General features: G+C 42.0%; 1 long non-coding RNA gene across 3 annotated transcripts; it reads left to right on the top strand.

Moving 5' to 3' along the window:
• Positions 1-3,557: 3,557 nt before the first annotated feature.
• On the top strand, positions 3,558-10,198 carry LOC132521676 (uncharacterized). Of its 3 annotated transcripts, XR_009540931.1 has the most exons (5): positions 3,606-3,626; positions 4,271-4,432; positions 5,118-5,225; positions 7,381-7,468; positions 9,985-10,198. It is a non-coding gene; the product is annotated as an uncharacterized LOC132521676 (long non-coding RNA). The 3 variants fall into 3 exon arrangements; XR_009540930.1 differs by lacking the exon at positions 4,271-4,432 and having other exon boundaries at positions 3,558-3,626; XR_009540932.1 differs by lacking the exons at positions 4,271-4,432; positions 9,985-10,198 and adding an exon at positions 9,492-9,657 and having other exon boundaries at positions 3,558-3,626.
• The last annotated feature ends 13,185 nt before the right edge of the window (positions 10,199-23,383 follow it).

Here is a 23,383-nt window from a genome sequence, read left to right on the forward strand (position 1 = left end):
TCCAGAAGTGGCACACATCATTCTGCTCACATTCCATTGGCTAGAACTTGGCCACATGACCTAGTTGCAAAGGAGGCTGGGTAATGTTGTCTATCTGTGTGTCCAGAGGGAGATGGGTTTAAGTGAGTATTCTCCCTGTAACCTGTATTCAAAACCTCAAAGGAGATAACCCCTACTTCTTCTGATCTCCTTCCTTTTTTCCGTTAGTCACAGGTCCTGTTGATATTTCCTCCACAATGCCATTCATCATATCCAGTACCACCATCTTAGCTAGGCCCTCATAAGCTCTAACTGGGGGGCTATAATGGCCTTCTAATAAAAATCTTTCTCCTTCTAATCTCTCATTTATTCAACAAATATTTATTAAGGACGATAGTCCATGCATGATGTTAAGTGGCTAGGGGGAAATGAGAAAATGGATAGACCTTGTCCCTGCATTTATAACCTCGTGGGGAATATAGATGAATAAATGGCTCTTACCACATTGGATTGTTATTACCTGTGATGGGGAAGTGTAGGGTACAAAAGAAATATGTGGGAGGGGGGCTTCCCTGGTGGCGCAGTGGTTAAGAATCCACCTACCAATGCAGGGGACACGGGTTCGAGAAGATCCCACATGCCGCGGAGCAACTATACCCGTGCACCACAACTACTGAGCCTGCGCTCTACAGCCCACGAGCCACAACTACTGAGCCCATGCACCTAGAGCCCGTGCTCTGCAACAAGAGAAGTCCCCACAATGAGAAGCCCATGCACCACAACAAAGAGTAGCCCCCGCTCGCCTCAACTAGAGAAAGCCCGCGTGCAGCAACGAAGACCCAACGCAGCCAAAAATAAACAATTAATTAATTAATTAAAAAAAAAAAAGAGGGGTTTCCCTGGTGGCGCAGTGGTTGAGAGTCTGCCTGCCGATGCAGGGGACGCGGGTTCGTGCCCGGGTCCGGGAAGATCCCACATGCCGCGGAGCGGCTGGGCCCGTGAGCCATGGCCGCTGAGCCTGCGCGTCCGGAGCCTGTGTTCCGCAACGGGAGAGGCCACAACGGTGAGAGGCCCGCGTACCGCAAAAAAAAAAAAAAAAAAAAAAAGAAATATGTGGAAGGGGCCCCAAACTCCCCTGAGCACTCTGCTCAAGCCGGGCACAACTCTTCCCTACTCACTGAACCCCTCATTGCCCTCATTGGTCCCTAGCCCACCATCCTGTTTCATTTTCATCACAGTCCTTAATGCCATCTGAAATGATCGTGCATATTTATGTCTTTATTTGCTGGTTTTGTGTTTTGTCTCACCAAAATGGGAGCTCCACGAGGAGCAAGGACCATGACTAATTTGTCAGCAGCATATACACAGGGTCCAGAAAAGTGCTGAAATGTAGTAGGAAAGGACCCAGTCTAGAGGGTCATTAGGTTTCTAGAAGAAATGATCTGGAAGAAATGGTCTGAAGGACACATAGGAGTTAATCAGTCTTCTGGTGGTAGTGGAATGGTGGGGTGGGAGGAGTTATTGTTCTAAATGGGGAGGAGAGAGCATGATTGAAGGTCAGTGTTGAGAAAAGGGAGGGTTGGGGATGGAGGTGTGAGTTTGGATCTGTATGTGTGGGTTTGGATTTTCTCCTAAAACTGTTCATTGTTTTAATGTGTGGAGTTACATTAGGATCCAATTAGAGCTTTAGATCCCTCTGCTTCTCTTTGTGGAAGAGATTGGGGGAGGGCAGGACTTAGGGCAGGACAGCTGGCGAGAACCCAGGGGAGAGATCCTGGTAGCATGAGCCAGAAGAGAACATTTCAGATTAATGTTTCAAAACTATTAGCTCAGATGATATCATTCCCTCAGAAATGTCTCCAAATGGTGAACATTGCAAAAATTTGGATAATTACTATATTTTTCTACTTCTGTTTTATCTCCCCTTCCAACTCAAGTCTTACCTCCTCCTTGAAGCACTCCATGATTTACCCCTTCCCTGAATTGTTGTAAAATTTCACATTTATCCACTTCATTTTGCACAGATGCACAGTCCTATATTTTTTGTAACCTTTACAGTCATCCCCAGCCTTCCCCCAGTCAATTCCCAGCATCTTCAAAAAGTGACCTTGGTATACTATTTCATACACATGTGCTTACAGAAATGTAATTTGAACAAGTTGATTCACACTCGGGTGTTTGCCACTGATATGACAGCTTCCCCTATGATATTGGGATCTTAAAAGAGGAAAAATAGTTCTTGGGAGAATAAGAAATGTTTAGTCCAAAGAGAAATCCTGTCTCCTTAGGATGTTCTGAAGTGCAAATATGGCCCATCGGTTACCCCAATGCGACAAACCAATCTTCATGGAATTTCTGAAACCCTTGGGGAGAGATCTTAGGTGAAGGTATCCTCTAGACGGCGCCTCCGCCGGGACCCTGAAGCCAGGCACCAGCCATTTCCCAGAGACCAGTACATCCTTCTTGCCTCAGGCACATTTTGACACGGCCCATCAGGCGCTCCAGCAGGTCTAAATTGGTCCAGGTAACAAGAGGCCTGATGTCTAGGTCTTGTTGACAGGCTCACAGGGCTGGGGAATATGTTTTCATTTCAGGTGATGTTGGAGGGTCGCCCAGTTCTGAAAAGGAGAGTTTTCTCTTAAAGGCATCCTCTCTCTTCCTATTTTCATCCTCCAAACTCTAGCTGCATCAAGGCCAAACTTGCAATTCAGAGAAAGAAGAGCACCAGAGGACCAATAGGATTTTTATTAAGTGCTTGTTCTGTGAGAGGTCGAAGCGGGTAGGGAAGAGTGTTTGGAGAAGGCAGAGTAATTGTCACCTGGGAAGCTGGTTATTCATGAACTCCAGGAAGTAAAAATGAAAAAGCCCTTTTACATCAATCCACTTCTCCTCCTGTCAGGGAAGAATGTGCCGGTGATAATCGCTGCTGAGTTGAGCATCTCAAGACATCATTTATTCCACTTTCCTTTGTCTTTCAATCCACATGTATGTTTCTTCAGCTTTCTCCATCTGCTATTTTTCTTTTTAATAATAATTAAAATAGGAGGCATCTATCTTCTGTAGGATTTATCTTTGGATTTTGTTTTTCTTTTTCATTTGTTTTTGTTTTTCTCTTTGCTTTTGTTTTTCATTTTATACCATCCTTATATTTATATGTAGATGCCCTGCTTTCATAAAAACTGCATTCTCCGTAGCTCTTATGTTTGCAGTGTTAAATCATCGTGGCATTTGTTGGCTTTGGGTGTGAAAAGATGTGGGGCTGCTCAGGCACTAACACACACGTACCATTGACCAATTTGTGCCAGAAGGTCAGCAAGGTTATCTTTTTACCCCTTTTTTCCCCTTCATACAGTCAAAATGAAAATATGGTGTCTGTTAAATGCAGAAATCTAAACAGGAATTTATGGGAAGGGTCACCTATATCTACTGATTTTTTGGTATTCGAAAACAACGTTTTGTGCACTCAAAAAAAACAAGGACAGCTAAACAAGCAACACTGCTGTTGCTTAGAAGCCAGCAAACAATAGTTGGCCAATCTGCTAGTATTTCTCAAGTCTTGCCCATTGCCCGCCTTTCTGGAAGAGGTGTTGACGCAAGCAGCTAGTGGGAGAAACAAAATCAAAAGATTTTCATCTGCCACAGACTGGGTAAGCTGCCCCCCAACAATAGAAACTTGACCGTTCTTATTTCTGGCCACACCCTTGGGCTGAAGGACCAAAACCATTTCGTACACTTCAAAGTAAGCAGGGGCTTGCAGCTTCTCACCAGTGCCCACTTCCCGGAGGCCAAGGCAGCATGTTCATACGCTGCGTGCCCATTCTGGACTTCATACTTAGCAGGTTGTCATGGCTTTCGCTCAAAACCAGACCCTGAGAGGAACATGAACTCGATCCATGCCGTAAATCAAGTTCTAATACAGGGTGAGAACCTTAACCCCTCTCCTCCCAGGTCCCCCTGCACTCCTCCACATGCCTCCAATGCTATTGAAATGATTCAGCCAGCCGGGCTGTTATTTTTATCACTCAGTCCCAAAGGTAAAATGGTTGGCTAATTTGGTTCTTATTCCCAACCCCCGCCATATTTAGACATGGAAGGGGAAAGACTAAGAAAAGAATGCTTAGGCAAATCAGTCTGAAAACAAAGCTTAGGAAAAAATGGAAAGAGAAAAAGGGAAAAAAGCCAGCAGAGAGGAGGCAGCCTGTGTCTAGACAATCCCCCTTTGTTTTCGGAAGCCTCCCCTCCTCCTTTTATGACTGTTTCTTCCTTCACTCTTATTAATTTTTCTCTGCAGCTTATCTCTCAGCCCTGAGGTAGGGAAAGATCAGAGTCTATGCACTGGCTCCAGAGGCGGGCGGCTCTCCGGGCAGCCGGGACCTGCAGGGAGCTCAGGAAACACACTCACTTGGCAGCCATGAGGCCAGCAGGCACCGCAGCTGCCCTCCTGGAGTAGAAGGTGATTTTCTCATCCCTCACAAGCACCCTGAGGGAGATTAATAGTCATCTTCAGCTTTGGACGTTTGTTCTCTTCCCTGTGTCCTTGACACATACAAAAGATCCACTTTAATGCCTCTAAGCAGAAGGAATAACCCCAAAGGGTTAAGGCCGGGAATGGACAGGGTTGTTCAAAGACACGCTGCGTGGAACTCTTAATGAGTGCTATGCCTTCACTATGCAGCGTTGATTGTCATCGAAATGTTCAGAGGGGTTAAAAACTAGGGGCTCGAAATGAACATACTTTCATGTTTTGATACTTGTTATCTGCACGACCTTCATCGAGTTACTTAAACTCTCTCAGCCTCAGCCTCTACATCTAGAAAATGGGGAGGATAATAATAATAACACTTAGCTCAGAAGGTTTGGAGAGAATAAGATGAGTTAATGGGAGTGACGTGCTTAGCATAGTACCGGCTGCATGTAAGCACAACACAAACTAGGGCTGAGTGGTGAGAAATGCTATTATTACTGTTGTGAATGTGTTATTAATTTTAATTATTGGTGAGGCGACCTGAAATATGATTAAGGTGTAATCTGTATCCAAGGAAGAGTCTCAGAAAAGAACAGACTGGACTGTCAAGAAAACGGTAACCATTCGAACTATTTTAAATGGAGGGAATTTAATAGAAGAACTGATTATGCAGGTGGTGGAAGAGAGGAGAAGACAAAACAGAAGATGGGGAAGCAACCCAGAGATGAACAACAGCAGGAAGCTGACGCCACCCTTAGGACGGAAGAAACACAAGAAAAAGGTGATGTGACGCCTTCTAGCCCCTGGCCAGAAGCCAGGGGCTACCTGGTGGGAGCTGGGACCTCAGAGTGAGGGGTGGTCGGGACAGCAGCTTAAACCACAGAGGAGTTCAACCACTACTGTAAACTGTCACCTGAAGCAGAAAGACAGACCCACACAGGTCCTCCCTTCCTTCTATCCTCCTGTGCATGGACTGAACCTGGCCAGAAGCCTACTGATGAGGCAGTCTGGGAAATGTAGTTTGCAGACTCATCAACAGCTATAGATTCAACAGAGATATATTCCAAGCATGGAGGAGAAAACTCTTCATACCTACGAGGTTGAAGGAAAAACTGCTTGATATACTGAGGAGAAACCATCTAGATTCTGGGTTTTAGCTTTTAGCTGGAATGCCTAAAGATCCAAATGTTTAAAGCCAGGTGATGATTTTGTGATGAACGTTACCTGAGATGGAAGATATTAAGAACACAGAAAAGGAGGAAAGCTGACAAGCCCACACCTTTGGGGAAGCTCCTTTCATTCCTTTTCTTTCTTTCTTTCTTTTTCTTATCTAGAGAGCCCTTATCCACAACGATTTCAATAACTTTCGCCAGACAAGCCCCATTATTATTTATTGAGGCTGGTTGTGTAAGTTATTGATCAAACCACTATTGACCACAGTGAGAAAATGACTTTGCCATCGTAGAAGGCCAACAGTGATTCTTCGGCGCATTAAAGAGTGCAAAGGGGAAGGAAAAATTGTCAGTATCTTTGCTTTCTGCAGAGTTGCTTTCAAGCGGAGGGATGCCCCTTTGAAAATGTATCAGTCTTAAAGTATGAGAGAGGGCACTAGATAAAGACTCAATCTGACACGTGCTGGAAATGTTCACCTAGCGCTTTGGCTTCAGCTCTGTGTCCTAGACCATAACACTTGTTTCTTATAAAGAGCTGGGCTCTGGCTGTCTTCCCAGCACAGAATGGCCTCCCTAGCCATTTCATTACCAGAAATTACAATGATCATCTGCCTAACTGGGAATAGCATTATCTGAAACACAATTATAAGTAAACTCACGGAAAGTCTAGGTGGCCTGGTGATGACTAATCAGAAATATTACTGCTTGGCACCTCACACCAGATCGTAACTCATGATCATCACAGGTGCTCATCATTTTCCGAAGCACCTCAATTGCCACGAACGTGGCTGGAAGGAATGAAGCAGTTACTAATATGTTCAACTTCGGTGTCTAGGAATTAAAGCATGCAAAGGTCCAGGGACATTAGGATCAAAAGCCCTGGTCAAAACATGTTCTTAACTACATGAACGTGATAATGATTTGATCTGGTGTGATTCCAACTCTGGGATTCTCACCCAGTGGGAGTGGGAGGAAAGTAACCCTGAAAAATGGGACTGCTCAGGACTAGAGCAGCACCCACTAATTTAATGAGGTAGCAGGGCACACACTTCAGGAGATGCAAGCTACAGGGATTTCCCAGAAGACAGAAAGCACTGGACTATGGCTTTATTTGCATCTGGAAATAAATGTAGTTATAAAATCATCTCCATAGGACTTATGGGGACCTAGCCTCAAGGGCACTGATTCTGCCAAGCCCAGGCCTTTCCTTTCTAAGCCAAAACAAATTAACCAAAAAAGCAACCGCTCACGTGTTTGCCACGATGAAAGAGAATATTTCAAAGTAGATTGTATGTGTTTAGCCTTACAATAATGCCTAGCCAACATGACAGCAGAATGATTCCTTGTTGTGTTTTTTTTTTGTTTTTTTTTTTGCGTTACGCAGGCCTCTCCCGTTGTGGCCTCTCCCATTGCGGAGCACAGGCTCCGGATGCGCAGGCTCCGGACGCGCAGGCTCAGCGGCCATGGCTCACGGGCCCAGCCACTCCGCGGCATGTGGAATCCTCCCGGACCGGGGCACGAACCCGCGTCCCCTGCATCGACAGGCGGACTCTCAACCACTGCGCCACCAGGGAAGCCCCCCTTGTTGTGTTTTAAGTCTGAACTTTGGGCCAAAGGTTGACTCAGGTTAACTCTGAAGACAGAGGACCAAGAGGCCAGACAGGAAAGTCAGCTGCTATATCTAAAGTAGTCCAGAGAGTAGGATCGAGAGCCTTGACCATCTGTGGCCCAAGCCGCTCTACTTTCCCTCTTTCTAAACTGCAGGGATCATCAGAAGAGGTGGCAATAGCATCAATGGTGGCAGCAGCAGTGGAGCCGTTCCGGAGCCGCCTAAGGACAGTCATGGTGGCTGGTAAGTCAAGCCATCCCTGTGATCAAAGCAAGGGTAAAGAATAACAAAATGAAGATTTAGTTTGTATTGGCACTCCCCATGCATTAAATATAAGAGAAGTGTCCCCAAACGAATTTCAGTCCTTTTGAAAATGATGCTCTAGGAGGAAGAGCAAATATTGACACTTCAATAATGTTTGCCCAGAAATCAGCGAGCTGTATACAGCACTCAGGTATCTATGTTACTGGAATCAATTAGGAAAACGGAGAATTGATATCCTCCAATGAGAAATATATGGTAACTGCTGACATTACAGGTAACGTCAGCTCTGCAAATCATCTCTGAAGTCATAGGCCTACCCAACACTGTCATCGATGTTTGGGGAATCTGTTTGAGAACACAGCCCTTACTTCGGTTATGCTGTCCGTTGCTCTTACCAGACACTGTCTCCCCCAACATGCAGTTTCCATACCCTGAAACTAACTCTTTCCATTCATTCATTCATTCAGTAAGTTTGTTGAGAACCTACCTTGTGGTAGCATTATTTTAGGATGGACAGAATCTCTGGTTCCAGTAGGGGAATAGAAACAATGAAAAAGCACAAAGTTAGATATTTTCACAGGAAAATGAAAATGAACGAGTCATGTGAAGACCTGAGTAAGGAGTATTCCAGCTAGAGGATCAGTGAGTGCAAAGGCCCTGGGGTACATACAACTGCTTTCTCTTTACCCTTCTGGTGTGTTTAGTTGTTCTCCAGTCTCTGGTTGCTTCTGAGGCTTTTTGCTCCTTCCTTCTTTCTTTCCTTTGTCCCCACCTTCTTCCTTCCTTCCTTTCTTTTATTTTATTATTTATACTGTCAGAGGTCTTTTAAGGAGTCTTATGGCCATGAAAATCTTACATCTTAAAGCCTTCTCTTCCCAAACAGAATTTTGTTGTCATTGTTCAGATGCCTCTCTCTCTTCCCACATAGATTTTAAGTTCTTTGAAATGACACACTAAAGTGTCTTAGATCTTTATGGATTTCCCAAAATGCCTAATATAACAAGGGGCATATAGGAGAGGTTCAGAATAATGAATGTTGGCTCAAACTACAATGTTTCTAGCTGGAGAAGGTTGTTGAGATTAATTTGCTCACCCAAGACATTTTTTAACTATACATTCCTGGTCTCTCTCCTTCTCTTATTTATTTGTATTCAGTTTATCTCCAGAGAACTAAAAAAATTTAAAGCACTCTGGGGAAGAAATGCTTAGATATTGCTAATGGTTTTTCTTTGGAGTATCAATTCTTATCCTGTGAAGTAACTGATAAAGTCTTTATTGATAAAGGCAGTCCAGTAACAAGTAGTTTTTATGCAAGGAATACATGTGTTCAGTGTAATCGGGCTGGCCTAAGGTTGAAAGCTGAAGTTCATTAGCTTCTCTTAATAAGAGATGATTCCAAAGAGCCAACCAGTGATTTATAATGTGTTTGGGAAAAGCCCTAATCCTTAACTTTTAGAACGAGAGAACAGTTTTTTTTTTCTCACTTCTCTTCTGAAAGAGGAGAGACGTGACCACCCTGGTGAGATGGAGGGGTGCGTTAATGTAAATTCTCAGTCTGTGGCTTTCAGGGTCACAGCTTCAGCCTCCTAACTTCAAACTAGCACCAATGAAAAGGGCTTTTAGAGCAGCAGGCTGGTACCATAGTGATGGGATGGTTGCTAAGGATGTCATTATCACTCTGATTGCAGGAATCGGTGAGTTAATTGGCATGACCTCATTCAAGTCCTCAGGGCCTACCTGTTCACAAATTACAAAGGAGACAGAAAGTTGATCTTTTTATAGTGTCAGGAGGAAGCACCTGTTAACATTTAAAATAACATCTGAAACAAGGTATAACACGCACTATTTATCTACCTGTTACCTTTTTCTCACACTGCATCCTTCCTTCTCCTCTTTACTACATAGAATTAAGACTTGCCCTTCTCAAAAAAATTTTTTTTTAATTGTACTATTGTTCCCATTCCCTCTAGCGTAAGGGGGAATTATTTATTTATTTATTTAGGTCTGAGAATCAGCCGTTAAACTGAAGAAGAAGGCTCACGGAAATGAACTGAAATGTCTTTTAGGAAGAAAAATAGCAGTGTGAAGATGAAAAAAAAAAAATCCAGGATAATGGAGCTTGATCGCTTGATCTATCTATGGCCTCAAATAAAACTGATTGAATTTAACATGTTAGGTTACAGTTAAAATGCTTAGTTGTTTCAGTCAGGGTAATATAGTTTCAGATTTTCATAGGGAGCCATTTATTTATTTTTGCATTTGTGAGTCATTTAGTCATTCCCTTGTGAGTGAGAATACATTTATTTTCCAACTCCCTGCTGTTAGGTGTTCTATTAATACCACACTAGTTGAAATAAATGGAGCAGTAGAAACTGTTTGGTGGTGAATTTGTTTTTCAGATTTTTTTTTTGATACTGCTATTTTGGTAAGTTGGTTTCCCAACCTCTCCGGCAGTTTAAATAGAGTCTTAACTTCTCACCCTTTCCCCTCTCTAGCTGCACATTTGATTGTTGCTTTTGCCTCGATATGGACAACTTCAAGGCCACCTGAAGCATTATAACCCAAGAAATGCATAAAAGAGAGAGTGTATGGTAAAATCATTCTAGTCAAGCGATAGACTTGTCAAAAATTATGGACAAAGTGACAGCTTTCTTAAACACAAGTTTTCTCTCCACCCCTTTGTACTCTACCCTGAAAACCCAACCTAATAAAGAGGAAAATTGGCTCTACAGGTTATAAGGAAGGGGCAAGGGTCACATTTCCCAGGATTCTAAAAGGGAATTTTCAACTGTGCTTGAGCCCAGTCAGGTTTGCTCATGCGCCTTTGGAGTAAAGCTGGGCAAAGATAACGTCCTTGTTATTCTGGGCAGCTAATTACTGTCAGTAATTGTTGTCTGTAGTGAACACGATGCGGCTTAAAGGGGGGATGGTGGAGAGGAGTGCTTGGGAGGCGGGTCCGCTCGACTTTGAACAACATCCAGCCCTCGGAGGCTGATGCGAACAGGAGGGCTTCTTTGGGGACAAGTTCAGAAAGGCCGCAAAGGGGCATTGGAGGGAAACACGTGGACCTCCCTACGTTCCGGCACTGGCAAAGGTCAGGCAAATAATCGAATCACTCTTCCTCGGCTTTCATTTCATCGGCTGCACTCGTGAGGATGGGGAGGGGGCTGGAGAGGGGAGGTAGTAGGTGGCCCTGCTCCTCCCGGTGAGGGGGAGGGAGGTGGTCAAGGACATTCCATTCCATTCTCTACTCTCACTGAAGCCTCGGGAAAGAACAAAGAAAGAATGACAAGGATACAGACATGCTGGGCACGTGCATTCACAAACACACACACAGGCAGCACTGACAGTAAGGAGTCAATGGGAGCAAAAGGATAATTTATGCCGAGACTGGAAACGCTGAGAGAAAACCAACACAGAAGTGTAACGTGGGGAGGGGAGAGAGGATGAAGACAATCCCTCGCATCTCTTAGGGACCACTCTCCAAGACCTAAAACTACACCCATGCCTGAGATACTTATGAAAGGAGTATCACCTGACACTGACAAAGGAGGAAACTGAGGCTCAGAGAAAGGAAGTAAATCCTTCAAGGACGCAGATCAAATATTCAAGGAAGTAAGGACTACAGCTCGGGTGTGTGAGCTGGTATCCTGACACCACAGGATCCTGCGCAGCGGCAGCAGCTAAAAGCAGCACGGTGGAGGAAGCGATGCGAGATGGGGGGCCCACGGGGCAGGCTTCAAGCTGCTTCAGAAAGAGACTTGCATCTTGGTGAGGCTCTGGACTTTCTCCGATTTCTTTCACTTGTTTTATGAAACCAATACAGTGAAGTCAGTGAAACATTTTACTGGCAGCTCTGGGTGTATTCTAATTGGCCTATAGTTGGAATTCCCGTCATTGCCAGGGAGAAAGCAACCGCTCGAATTCCCTGAAGATTATTTAGGGGTAGATTTATGAAGGGGAAACAGGAACAGGGGTAGAGACTTAACTTCCTAAAGCCATTTCCTTTGATTGGGGTGGGGAGAGTTTTGCCACCAATCTCCTGCCTACATTCCTAAACATTTTTACCAAGGTCCCTCCTCCATTCCCATTTTCATCAACGGACTTGAAATCTCCAAAGATCAGCTTACAGGGACTCCGTCAGCCAGAGGTGAACCATCACCTGAGACAGATCCCAATCACTTTCCACCTCTGTCCACCAGCCAGGCTGGCTGCTGGCTGGGAGAACTGGGTTCTAGTGTTTTCCCCAGCCCAGCCTCCCCCAGGGTTAGTGAATGAAGCTGGAAAGGAACTCCCTGCCTCTGCTGCCCAGGTCCACAGTGACTTTGCATTATGCTGAGACAATGAGGGTAGTGTTTGCGGCTGGGACTCTCTCAAGCAAATGCTACTGAATACATTTGGAAGGAGCATGCTTAGTTGGACACTGCCATGCTGTAGGAACCAAAACCAACTGGAAAAGGAAGAGTGTAGAAGAGTTTAATTTCTTCAACTTCATCGTACGGGGTCTGAACTTGGACCTAGTTCAGATTTCAGCTAAAGTCGATTTTGAATCTTGTTCAAGTTATTTCACATCTTTGGTGCCTCAGTTACCTTATCTGTTAAAAAACAAACATAGCATTTGTACCCAGTTTACAAGTGTATTCTGAGGATGCAATTATAGTATTTGTGCGAAGCAATTAGCACAGAGTTTGAAACATAATTAGTACTTGACAAATGTTAAACAAGCCTCGCTAGCTCCGTAAGTGTTCCTCATATCAGTTACCCTTTCAGCTCTTCAGTTTGTAGAAATTAACTAATACCTTATAGGTAGAGTCATCCTGAGGAAATGAAGAATAGAAAAGGATTTAATTTTTGTTTGTTTGTTTGTTTTTGGTTTTGTTTTTTTGCTGTACGGGGGCCTCTCACTGTTGTGGTCTCTCCCGTTGCGGAGCACAGGCTCCGGACGCGCAGGCTCAGCGGCCATGGCTCGCGCGGACCCAGCCGCTCTGCGGCATGTGGGACACCACCCCGGACCGGGGCGTGAACCCGTGTCCCCTGCATCAGCAGGCGGACTCTCAACCACTGTGCCACCAGGGAAGCCCCTCCAGGATTTAATTTTTGACTTTGGTATTTTGTTGTTGTTGATGTTTTTTCTAAATACCACTTATTGAAGAGTTAGAATAACTGTTGCAAAATGAGAGAAGCTTTTATAAAGCCTGACAAATGTTGACTTTCCAATTCTGCTTAATCTCATGATTTGGTTCAATCAAATGTGATGTCTTGCGTGTGATGGGTTTGTCATCACTAAATAGACATTGTCAAGTGCCTGTGTAGTCACCACATATTTTTAATGTTTAGCAGCTTTGTGGTCAAAATGAGCAGATTCCATTTTGGCAGGGTGTGGAAACATCCGGTCTGTCATTTAGACATGACTCCATTTACTGCAGGAAGTGAGAGCAAACAGGAGGCATCCAGCCTGCTTGTGGGTGTCTGGGCAGATTTGTGAAGGACACTCCAGCTACTGAGACATGGAGCAAGTCCCTTCTGGCTGTCAGGTGGCAGGTAATAGCCCAGCCGTTTGCCATCACTGGAAGTGTTAACACAGAGGATCATCATGTGACCCCATGAGAAGGTGGAGCCCAGCGGTAGAGTTCAAAGCGTTTGCACAACCTGGCAGGTGGGCAGCATCGTGGATGTCTTTGGGGAGATAGCAGGGCCACGGACACTGGCTTCCCTTCCATGACAATGGTTTGAGATTGTAGAGAGAGTCTGGTATGGGTCTTGGTTTTAAAGAAACTGAATACTAGGCAAGCTAGCAAGATAAGGGCTTCAGGCTTGAATTAGGAATCAGCTGCCAGGATTGGAGAGCGGGTGGGGACCAATCCATATGCTTTGGCTGTGTTAATTAATCCCCACAATAAGCCTGTGGTTTGGGTACTATTATCATTATGCCCATTTTTCAGAGGAAGAAACTGAGGCTTGGAGAGTAACTTGCCCAAGGATGCACAGCAAGTAGCAGAGATGGGATCAACGCAGGCAGTCTGGCTCCAGTGTTCATAGTCAACCACTTCATCCAACACCCCTCAAAGCAGATGCTCCTTTAAGTGTTATAGAGTTTGAGAAGCTTGACCAGGGCTGACCCTGCAGGTGAGTATCGAAGGCCCTAAGCTATGGGGTGGGTGGAACCCAGGGTGCAGGAGTTAGGCTTGGCCTGATACTATGTCCCAGCGCCCCTTGGAGAAAAGCTTCCCAGCTCTTCCCAATAAATGGCAGTTTCTGTCCCAGTCAGGAGTTTCCTGTTTCAGTTCAGACCTAGGAATTTTGGCTAGGTTCTCAGTCCTTTCTAACTCAGAAATCCTCCCAGGAAACCAGATAATTTCTGGCACTGATCTATAGAATTTAAGGCAGCTCTCAGCAGACTCAAATATCCATCTGCCATGTGGTTAGACCATAGTGGAATTCCAGAGAGAAAGGGAGCAGTATTTGTCTGCATTCCAATGTATAAATCCTTTTCTTTGAAGAAGGGGACTTGAATTTATTGAGGTCCTACTATGTACTTTACGTAAGTAATTGCTTTTAATATTTACAATGAATTAATTTCCCATGGCTGCTGTACCACCAACTGGGTCACTTAGAACAAGAGAAATTCATTGTCTCACAGTTCTGGAGGCTGGACGTCTGAAATCAAGATTATGGGAGGGCCATGCTCCCTCAGACACCTGGAGGGGAAATATCCTTCCTTGCCTCTTCCTAGCATCTGGTGGTTCTCAGCAATCCTTGACATTCCTTGGCTTGCAGATTCATTACTTCAATCGCCCATCTTCACATGGTGTTCCTTCTGTGTCCCTTCACATGTCTTCCCTCTGCACATGTCTCCCTGTGTCCAACTTTCCTCTTTTTATAAGGACATCAGTCGTGTTGCATTAGAGCCCATCTTAATGATCTCATGTTAGCTTGACTACATCTGCAAAGACCCGATTTCCAAGGAAAGTCACATTTGGAAGTTCTGGAGGTTAGGAGTTTGGGGGGCACATACAATAACCCCACTAGTACCCCCTCCTCTCTTTTGCAGACAAGGAAGGTGAGGCTGAGTTTCACTCAGCTAGTAAGTGTTGGAGAACAAGAATCAAATCAAGTCTAATTCCAAGGTTGCACTCTTCCTATCCACATCGTGCTGCCTTCTCAGGATAACAAGCGGTTTATTCCTCTCCTTAAGTGACACCTTTTAAGAACCAATGTGTTTGCTTACGACACGCCTCAGTCTTGTTAGTGACCTGGAAGGTCTGGGGCCCACTCAACACTTGTTCTTCGAATGAGCCTCCTCTTCTTGCTGCTGAATAAATATGATGTGCACCTGTGTTATCGAGGGGAGCCATAGATGAACACCTGCTGGGTACCCCTACAGGTAGATGTGACATCCCAAGAGGTCCACACTGCTCAGCAGATGCCATACGATGTGTTTTACCCTGGATGCCATACGATGTGTTTTACCCTGGAAAGATTTATTTGTGGTACAAAGAGTCAGAAACTCACAGAGATAATCCCACAGTGGCACCTGATGCCTCACAACGAAGTGTGTGTCCTGAGGCGACTCACTTAACCTCTCAGACTCACCATCTGCGACCTGGAAGTAATGATGGCCAGCTCTTTGGAGGCATCATTTGCGGCAGCTTCAGAAATGGCCTGGAAGACTGTGGCAAATGGAAATGCTATATTGACAGCAAGAACGTTAACTGAAAATAATCGGTATTTATAGAATGCCATCCTTAAGGATCCTAAATTTCTTGTGGCCGTCATTCCCAAGCCTTGGGAATTGGAAGAATTGACCTGGAATGTGGTGAAGATGTTCACTCCTCCCCCATCTTCCTTGCCGTTCTGTTTTCAGTTAGAATCACGATTTGAGTTCTCGCCGAAAACAGAACACTGGGTCAAGGGGGAGGTTTGGGATTATTAACGACCGTCCATCTTCTGAGAGTGAATGTGCTTCTGCATCAAAGTCTCCTTTCGATTTCTTTCTTTGATAAAATGTATTCAGCAACCAGGCTCTGAGGCAGACACTCCTCTCCCTTAGTCTTCCTCCCTCAGTCAAGTTATTTAATTATATTGTTTTTACTATCCCTTACTGTCTGGCTTTTGGATACCCATGTAATTATCTGATTAGTTCCTATGTAAAATCCTTGCTTTTGGTTTTCCTTCCAATATGCTAAAGATACTTCTAGTGGCAAAGAGCTGGCACTGGTACATTAAACAGCCCAGAATAGCGTGGAGCCAGATGAAAAAGGGTCTCATCTTACTTTATATTAGAGCTCCAGAGCTGGAGAGACTCTTTCCTGCCCATGTTGAAGATCTGCTTGGAAGAGATCCGCACCATAGCACTATTCTGCAGCATGGGTCCCATTTACCTTTATTAATAAACAGCACAGTTACAGGTTCCAAATAAAGAGGGCAGTGCAATCCCATTACACTAATTGTTCCCTATGATGAGTAGGAAGAGTCTAATTGAACTTATTTGAGGTGCCACCTTTATGTTCTCTCAGAACTTTCTACTTGCTTGGGGTTCATGCCATTCTCGGTGTCTCTGTTTGTTTAAAAGAAGACTGAGAGAGATTTGGAGCTGCCTAACTTGTGTCCGAACATTTCTAGCCTGTGCATTTCCTGGTAATCAGCTATTTGGTCAGATACGTAGAGTTATTTGATCGGGCGTTTAGTCCTCAAATGATGGTCACTGCGTGGGAACAAAGCGAAAATGATTTAATTTACACAAATGCCGTTGTTTAATCACTCATTTGCTGTAAACTTGTTTCAAAATGAATGGAATATCTCTCTAGACCAGCACGGTTCCACTGCTGCATATAAATGAATAATTAGCCAAGAGAATCTATAAATGGCATTATTTTCTACCATTCTAGTTTGCTTTCTGCTGCTGGACTTCTTTAAGAACTTGAAAATATACTTTCTGATCATAGCACTTTTCCAAGAAGTAGAGAGAATTGTTAGAGGGACCCAAATGGCTGTTTATTTGTTATCTGAGGTAGACAGAATTGAGATAATTCATGAAACACTATCATTCTTGCAAGACCCCTATTTTATTTTATTATGTTATTTCATCTTATTTTGTTTCTGCCTTGGTCTCCATCCCTAATACCCCTAGCACTCCCATCAACACCTTTTTAAAAGAGTTGTTATATAGATTCTTCTAATTCACCTTCCATGTGTTTATTTAGTTTGTGTTTATTTGAAAGATTTTATTGTGTCATTTTTGTATGCATCTTAAAGTTGTATAAATGGTAATGTGCTATACATCTCATTCTCTTTCTGACTTTTCATTTGAAGGAGTGTTTTGACAACTACACATTTTTCTCTGTATAAATCCAGTTCATTGCTTCTGAGTCCTACAGATTATTTCAATACCGATGCGTATACCATTTCTGACTCTTGCATAGAGCCCGTTTTACTTATTCATTTCCCTAGTGGATATCTAACAGGTACTTAGATTCTCTAGAGGGTACTTGATTGCTTTCAACTTTTTGGTACCACAAATAATGCTACAGCAATACTCTATCGTCATGTTTCCTTATGGATTTCTGAGCAAGAGATTCTCTAGAGTTTATTCCCAAGAGTGGAGCTTCTGAGTTGTAAGGGTATATACACATTTTACTTCATTAAGTACTTTCAAATTGCTATACAGAATGTTTGCACTTCACCACCAGTGAGGGTGAAATTTCCCCACATCCTTGCCAGCACTTTATAATTTTTGTCAATTTGGTAGGTAGAAAATAATATCTCATTTTTTAAATTTTGCATGTCTCTGATTACTAATGAGGATGTATATCTTCCATATACTATAGTAGCTGTTTCCACTTCCCCATCTGTCAATTGCCTGTACATGTCCATTGCCCAGTTTTTTCTTTTAAATTTGCTCTCTTTTTCTTATTTGTTTGTGAAGTTTCTTATATATTCTAGATACCAACTCCATGTCTCTTTTGTAAATACCTTTTTCACGATATTTTGCTGATTTGTCAGTAATGGAAGTCTTTAATTTAGATGTGGTCATATCTACCAAATTCTTTTCCATTAACAGATTTTCATGAGCAGCCTCTGTGTAAAATCTTTGTTTGTTTTTCATTCTGATATGCTAAATGTATATGTAATAGCAAAGAGCTGGCTTTGGTACCTTAAGCAGCCCAGAATAGAGTGGTGTCAGAACAGGTCTCATCTCACTTTATATTGGAGGTCCAAAGCTTTAGACACTCTCCCCGCTGTTGCTGCATTGCTTAGAACAAAGCCACATCATAGCTTATTTAGCAGTGTGGATTCCACTTATTTTTGTAAATAAACAGCACATTTACATGTTCCAAATAAGGATGATAGTACATTCTCTTTGTACTATTGTTCTCTATAATGAGTATGGAGATGACTAATTAGAATATTTTGCAGTGCCACCCTTGATGTTCAGTCTGAACTTTCAACTCACGTATTGTTGCGTTTTGCGTTGTTTGTTTTGGTTTTGCTTTGGTTTAGTTTTTTGGAACTTAGGTGTACACTGTTGATCAATCATACTCCTCAGTTTATGGATTAGTATCATTACTTGTCCATACAAAACTCCTCTTCATTTCTTTGTTTTTTTAAGAATATGTGTACTTATGTATCTATGTATAGACATACGCACACACATAACAGCTATCTACCTATCACAGTAAATGGAATTATTGATTCCAAAAATTAAAATTTCCTACACTGGTATTATATGTCTACATCCTCGCCATAGCCTCCTGGTGGCTGGGGCATTTTTCTTGATACTTGACTTGGGCTTGGCCATATGACTTGCTTCAGCCAATAGGATGCTGGTCCCATTGCATTAACCTGGTTAAATTCACACCCTTCAGCTCCTGCTCTTCATCACAAGAAGAACATACCTTGGGTAGCCACTAGTCTAGGGAGAATGAGAAGAAACATATGGAACAGATCTGGACTCAACCTGTAGCTTTTTTTTTTTTTTTTAAATGTGTGATACGTGGGCCTCTCACTGTTGTGGCCTCTCCCATTGCGGAGCACAGGCTCCAGACGCGCAGGCTCAGCGGTCATGGCTCACGGGCCCAGCTGCTCCGCAGCATGTGGGATCTTCCCGGACCGGGGCACGAACCCGTGTCCCCTGCCTCGGCAGGTGGACTCTCAACCACTGCGCCACCAGGGAAGCCCCAACCTGTACCTTTTAACCAAGTTCCCAGTCTAGATCAGCCAACCCCCAGCTGACCTGCACATGCATGAGAAATAAATGTTTGTTGTAAACCACTGAAATTCTAATATTTGTTATGCATTATTATTGCAAAAATAGCTAACTAATATGTCTTTCTTTCTTCCTCCATCCCTCCTTCCCTCCCTCTCTCCCTTCCATTTTCCCTTCCTTTCTCCCCTCCTCCCTCCCTCCCTCCCTCCCTCCCTTCCTTCCTTCCTTCCTTCCTCTATTTATGTATCCCATTTTATCCTCATACCACTACCATTTCCCTCCAGCAAGATTAATGTGTTTTATGTATATCTTTATGTATTTTTGAGTGTATATAATTTTTAAATTTTTCTAAATAATACTGTATTATACATCTTCTTCTGTTTCCAACTTTTTTCACCGAGTGTGTGAACATCTAGTCCTTTAATTCTAATTGTTATATAATACTTCATGATGTGTACCAATCACATTTTTCCTATTCTCATTCACAGTGATAAATACCCAGGGCACTCCAAATCCCTTTCGTGTCCACTTATAGACCCAAAGAATCAATTCCTTGGGATACATGCCCAAGTGGAATTAGTGGCTCATAAGGCAAATGCCTACTTAGTAAGGCTATAAATTGATAAATTGGCACCAGCCTACCATTGCTCTAGCAGTGTATGAAGGTCCCTCTGTCCCCATAGTCCTCATAGAAAGTTGGCATTATCCAACTTTCTCTTTTTGCCAATCTAATTGTTTTAATTTGCATTTCACTGATTACCAATGGTTTTGAGCACCTTGAAGAATGCTTATTAACTTCCTGGGTTTGCTCTTCTATAAATTGCCTTGCCCACTTTATCTATAAGAGTTATTACCTTATTGATTTTTAGGAGTTATTTGTATGTTCACAAATTTATCCTTTATTGGTTTAGATGCCACAAGTATCTTTTCCCATTTTGGTAGGTGTAGGAACTTTGTGCGTAGTGCTCTCAATTGAACTAAAATTCTTAATTTTGATGTTAAAATTTATTTTAGATGTTTTGTTCTGACTTGTGATTTATGCTTTTGAAGTTTTGTTTAAGTAGTCATTCTCCCCTCCTACACTGTTTGTGGGAATGTAAGTTGGTGCAGCCACTGTGGAAAACAGTATGGAAGTTCCTCAGAAAACTAAAAATAGAATTGCCATATCATCCAGCAATCCACTCCTGGGCATATAAGTGGACAAAACTATAATTCAAAAAGATACACACACCCCTATGTTCATAGCAGCACTATTCACAATAGTCAAGACGTGGAAGCAACCTAAATGTCCATCGACAGATGAATAGATAAAGAAGATGTGGTACATATATACAGTGTAATACTACTCAGTCATAAATAAGAATGAAATAATGCTATTTGCAGCAACATGGTTGCAACTAGAGATTATCACACTAAGTGAAGTAAGTCAGAAAGAGAAAGGCAAATACTACATGATATCACTTATATGTAGAATCTAAAATATGATACAAATGAACCTATTTATGAAACAGAAACAGAATCACGGACATAGAGAACAGATTGGTGGTTGCCAAGGGGAGGGGGGTTGGTGGAGGGATGGAGTGAGAGTTTGGGATTAGCAGATGTAAGTGTTTATAAATAGAATGGATAAACAGCAAGGTCCTACTGCATAGCACAGAGAACTATATTCAATATCCTATGATAAACCACAATGGAAAAGAATATTAAAAAATGTATATATATGTATAACTGAATTATTTTTCTGTACAGCAGCAATTTAACACAATATTGTAAATCAACTATACGTCAATTTAAAAAAAATGTCATTCTCTGCCCTAAGTCACAAAGATGTTACATTACATTTTGTTATTTTAACCTAATTGTTTTATTTATCACATTAAGCTATTTTTCTTGTTTTTTCAAAGTTTTCTCAAATTATAAATGTAAGTACTGAACTTTATCAAACATTGTTTTGTATCTGAAATGATCAGGTGATTTTCTATTTTTTTCCATTAAAGTGGTGAACTGTATTTATAAACTGTCTGATCACTGATTCTTCTATTCCAAGGATAAACCTGACTTAATTATAAAATTTTTTGGTATGCTATTGGATTCAGTTATTTAAGATTATTACATCTCTGTTAATACATGAAGTTGACCTATAAATATCTTTATTATACTGTAACAAATCAGTGCTTATTCAATTAAATTCTTATTCATTTTTGGTATCAAGGATATACTAATTCCATGAAATGTGTTGGTCAGTGTTATGGGCTGAATTGTGTCTCACCAAAATTCATATTTTGAAGTTCTAACCCTCAGAACCTCTGAATATGAACTTATTTGGAGTTAGGATCTTTACAGAGGTAATTAAGTTAAAGTAACGTCAGTAGGGTGGGCTTAATCCAGTATGCCTGGTGTCCTTCTAAAAAGGGGTGATTTGGCTACTGTATACATGGAAAATGCCACATGACCAGGAAGACAGCCATCTATAAGCTATGGAGAGATGCTTGGAAGAGATTCCTCCCTCACAGCCTTCAAAAGGAACCGACCCTGCCAACACCTTGCTTTTGGACTCCCAGCCCCCAGAACTGCGAGATAGTAAGTTTCTGTCATTTAAGCCACCCAGTGTGTGGTACTTTGTTATGGCAGCACCATCAAACTAATACAGTCAGGTTTCCCTTTTTCCATTTTGGAACACAATTTATGTAAAATGGAGATTATTCAAAACTAAGCATTGTAATCTGTTCTCATATTTTCTTTCTTGTACAAATTTTTCTTTTCCTTAGCATGAATAATTGATTTGCTTTTTACTTGCTTAGTTTTGTAGGTACTGAACACCAATTCACCCCTAAAATTTCTGCCATGATTAAGTCTCTTCTCAATACATTCAAACATATCAGATATTCTAAAATTTCATTTTCTTGGAGTCATTTCTCCCAGAGCCCTCCTCTGATCTCCATCTCTAATATTAACTGGTTGCTCCCTAGCTCTGCCACATGACAGTCATCCTGGAATCTCCTCTCCCCATTAACTCAAGAATCTCTTTTGCTTCTCTCCTGATATGAAACTCTTATTTCCTGGATCCCATGTCTTTTTCTTTCTTGGTCAACTCTTTTTAGTAGATCACATACTACAGTAGTACAGGACAAATAGTGCAAAGCACATATTTTTCCTTTAATTTTAGGAAATTCTTCACCATTACTTTTCGAATATTTTCTTTTCTCCATATGGAAGCTGATTTATCTCCATCTGTAATTCATACTTGATGGAGCCTATTACTTCTAGTTCTATCTTCCATATTACTTAACTTTACTTCATTCTCTCCAACTTTTATCCCTTTCTAATGACTTTTAGGATAGTCTTTATATATAATTTTCTAGCTCACTAATTCTTTCTTCAGCTATGTTTATTCACTGGGTTATTCAAGCTACTCATTGAGTTCTTGATATTTTGAACTCTGTTTTTGGCTTCACACTCCCAATAGTTTACTGGGCTGCATTACTGCCCTGAGTTTATACCACCTTGGACTTACACTGGCCTGCCTTGAGGCAGCAGTGTGTGAGCAGGGATCTGACAAGACAATGTGGAGGAGAGAAAGCTCTCTTTGGCCTCTGACCTAACTTCCAAGGCTATTCTTCTTAACACTTTTGTCCTCCCAAGGGCTACTTGCAGTTAGTTATAAATAATGAAGGCTTTGTGCTCCTTTAACTACTTAAACTCTCATGTGGCATCTCCAAGTTTGAGTTGCATTGCGGTGGTTGGGAGAAGCCAATAATCTGTGCTAACTCACTGTCTTGTCTGGACCGTTAAACCCAGATGATCATTTCTTCTTTTTTCATTCCAGGATCTTCATTAAGTAATCTTATTAAGCTTTGGGGGTTTCTTCTTTCTATGTTTTAAATGAGAGTGATATATGATTTGTTAATTGAGAGTGAATATCTGTTTTCAATTTTATAAGAATCTTGAGAATATTAAAATCATAAAATTGAGAATTATAAAATTCCTTTACTACACTGAGAAATGGTTCTAATTATGAAAATTCCCAAGAACATTGTCCTGATGTTAAAACACTGAAAAAACAGGTTCTATTCTGGTTCTTGGTCTCATTTTCATGTCAGGAAAAGTGATCCTGACCTAGGCAATGTTCCATGGGAAGCATATTAGCTATGGTGTAGGCTTCAGGAGCAGATGGACCTGGGTTTAATTCATGTACCTGCCGTTTATTCCTACATCTTAGTCATCTTTTTATCTCCAGGGCCCAGCACAACTCCTGCAACATGGTAAATCTCCAATAAATGTGTATTAAACAAAAATATTTAGCATTTCTAAGCCTCAGTTTTCTTCACTTAAAAAATGGGATAATAACTTTCTAACATAATATTTGGCAAAGAATATGTATTCAATAAATATTTGTTTTCTTTCCTACTATCCCCTCCTTGTGGTCTCAGCCACTATATTACCCAAGTAGCTTATCTCAGTGCCCAGAGAAACCTGTGCTAACTTGTTGTTATTACCTCAATTCTTTGAGCAGAGCAGGGAGGATGATTTTCTCCAGCTGTTATTCATACAATAATTTCCTAAAGAGTAAATTATGAATGATCCCAAATGACAAAATGCATCCTAAAGTCTGAATCAGGTTAGAAGATACATTAAAGCTAATGAAATACCTAATTTGGAAACAGATTTTGGAATCTACAAAGCTAAGG

Source organism: Lagenorhynchus albirostris, chromosome 6 (assembly GCF_949774975.1).
Source record: "Lagenorhynchus albirostris chromosome 6, mLagAlb1.1, whole genome shotgun sequence".
In the NCBI taxonomy this organism is placed as follows: Eukaryota; Metazoa; Chordata; class Mammalia; order Artiodactyla; family Delphinidae; genus Lagenorhynchus; species Lagenorhynchus albirostris.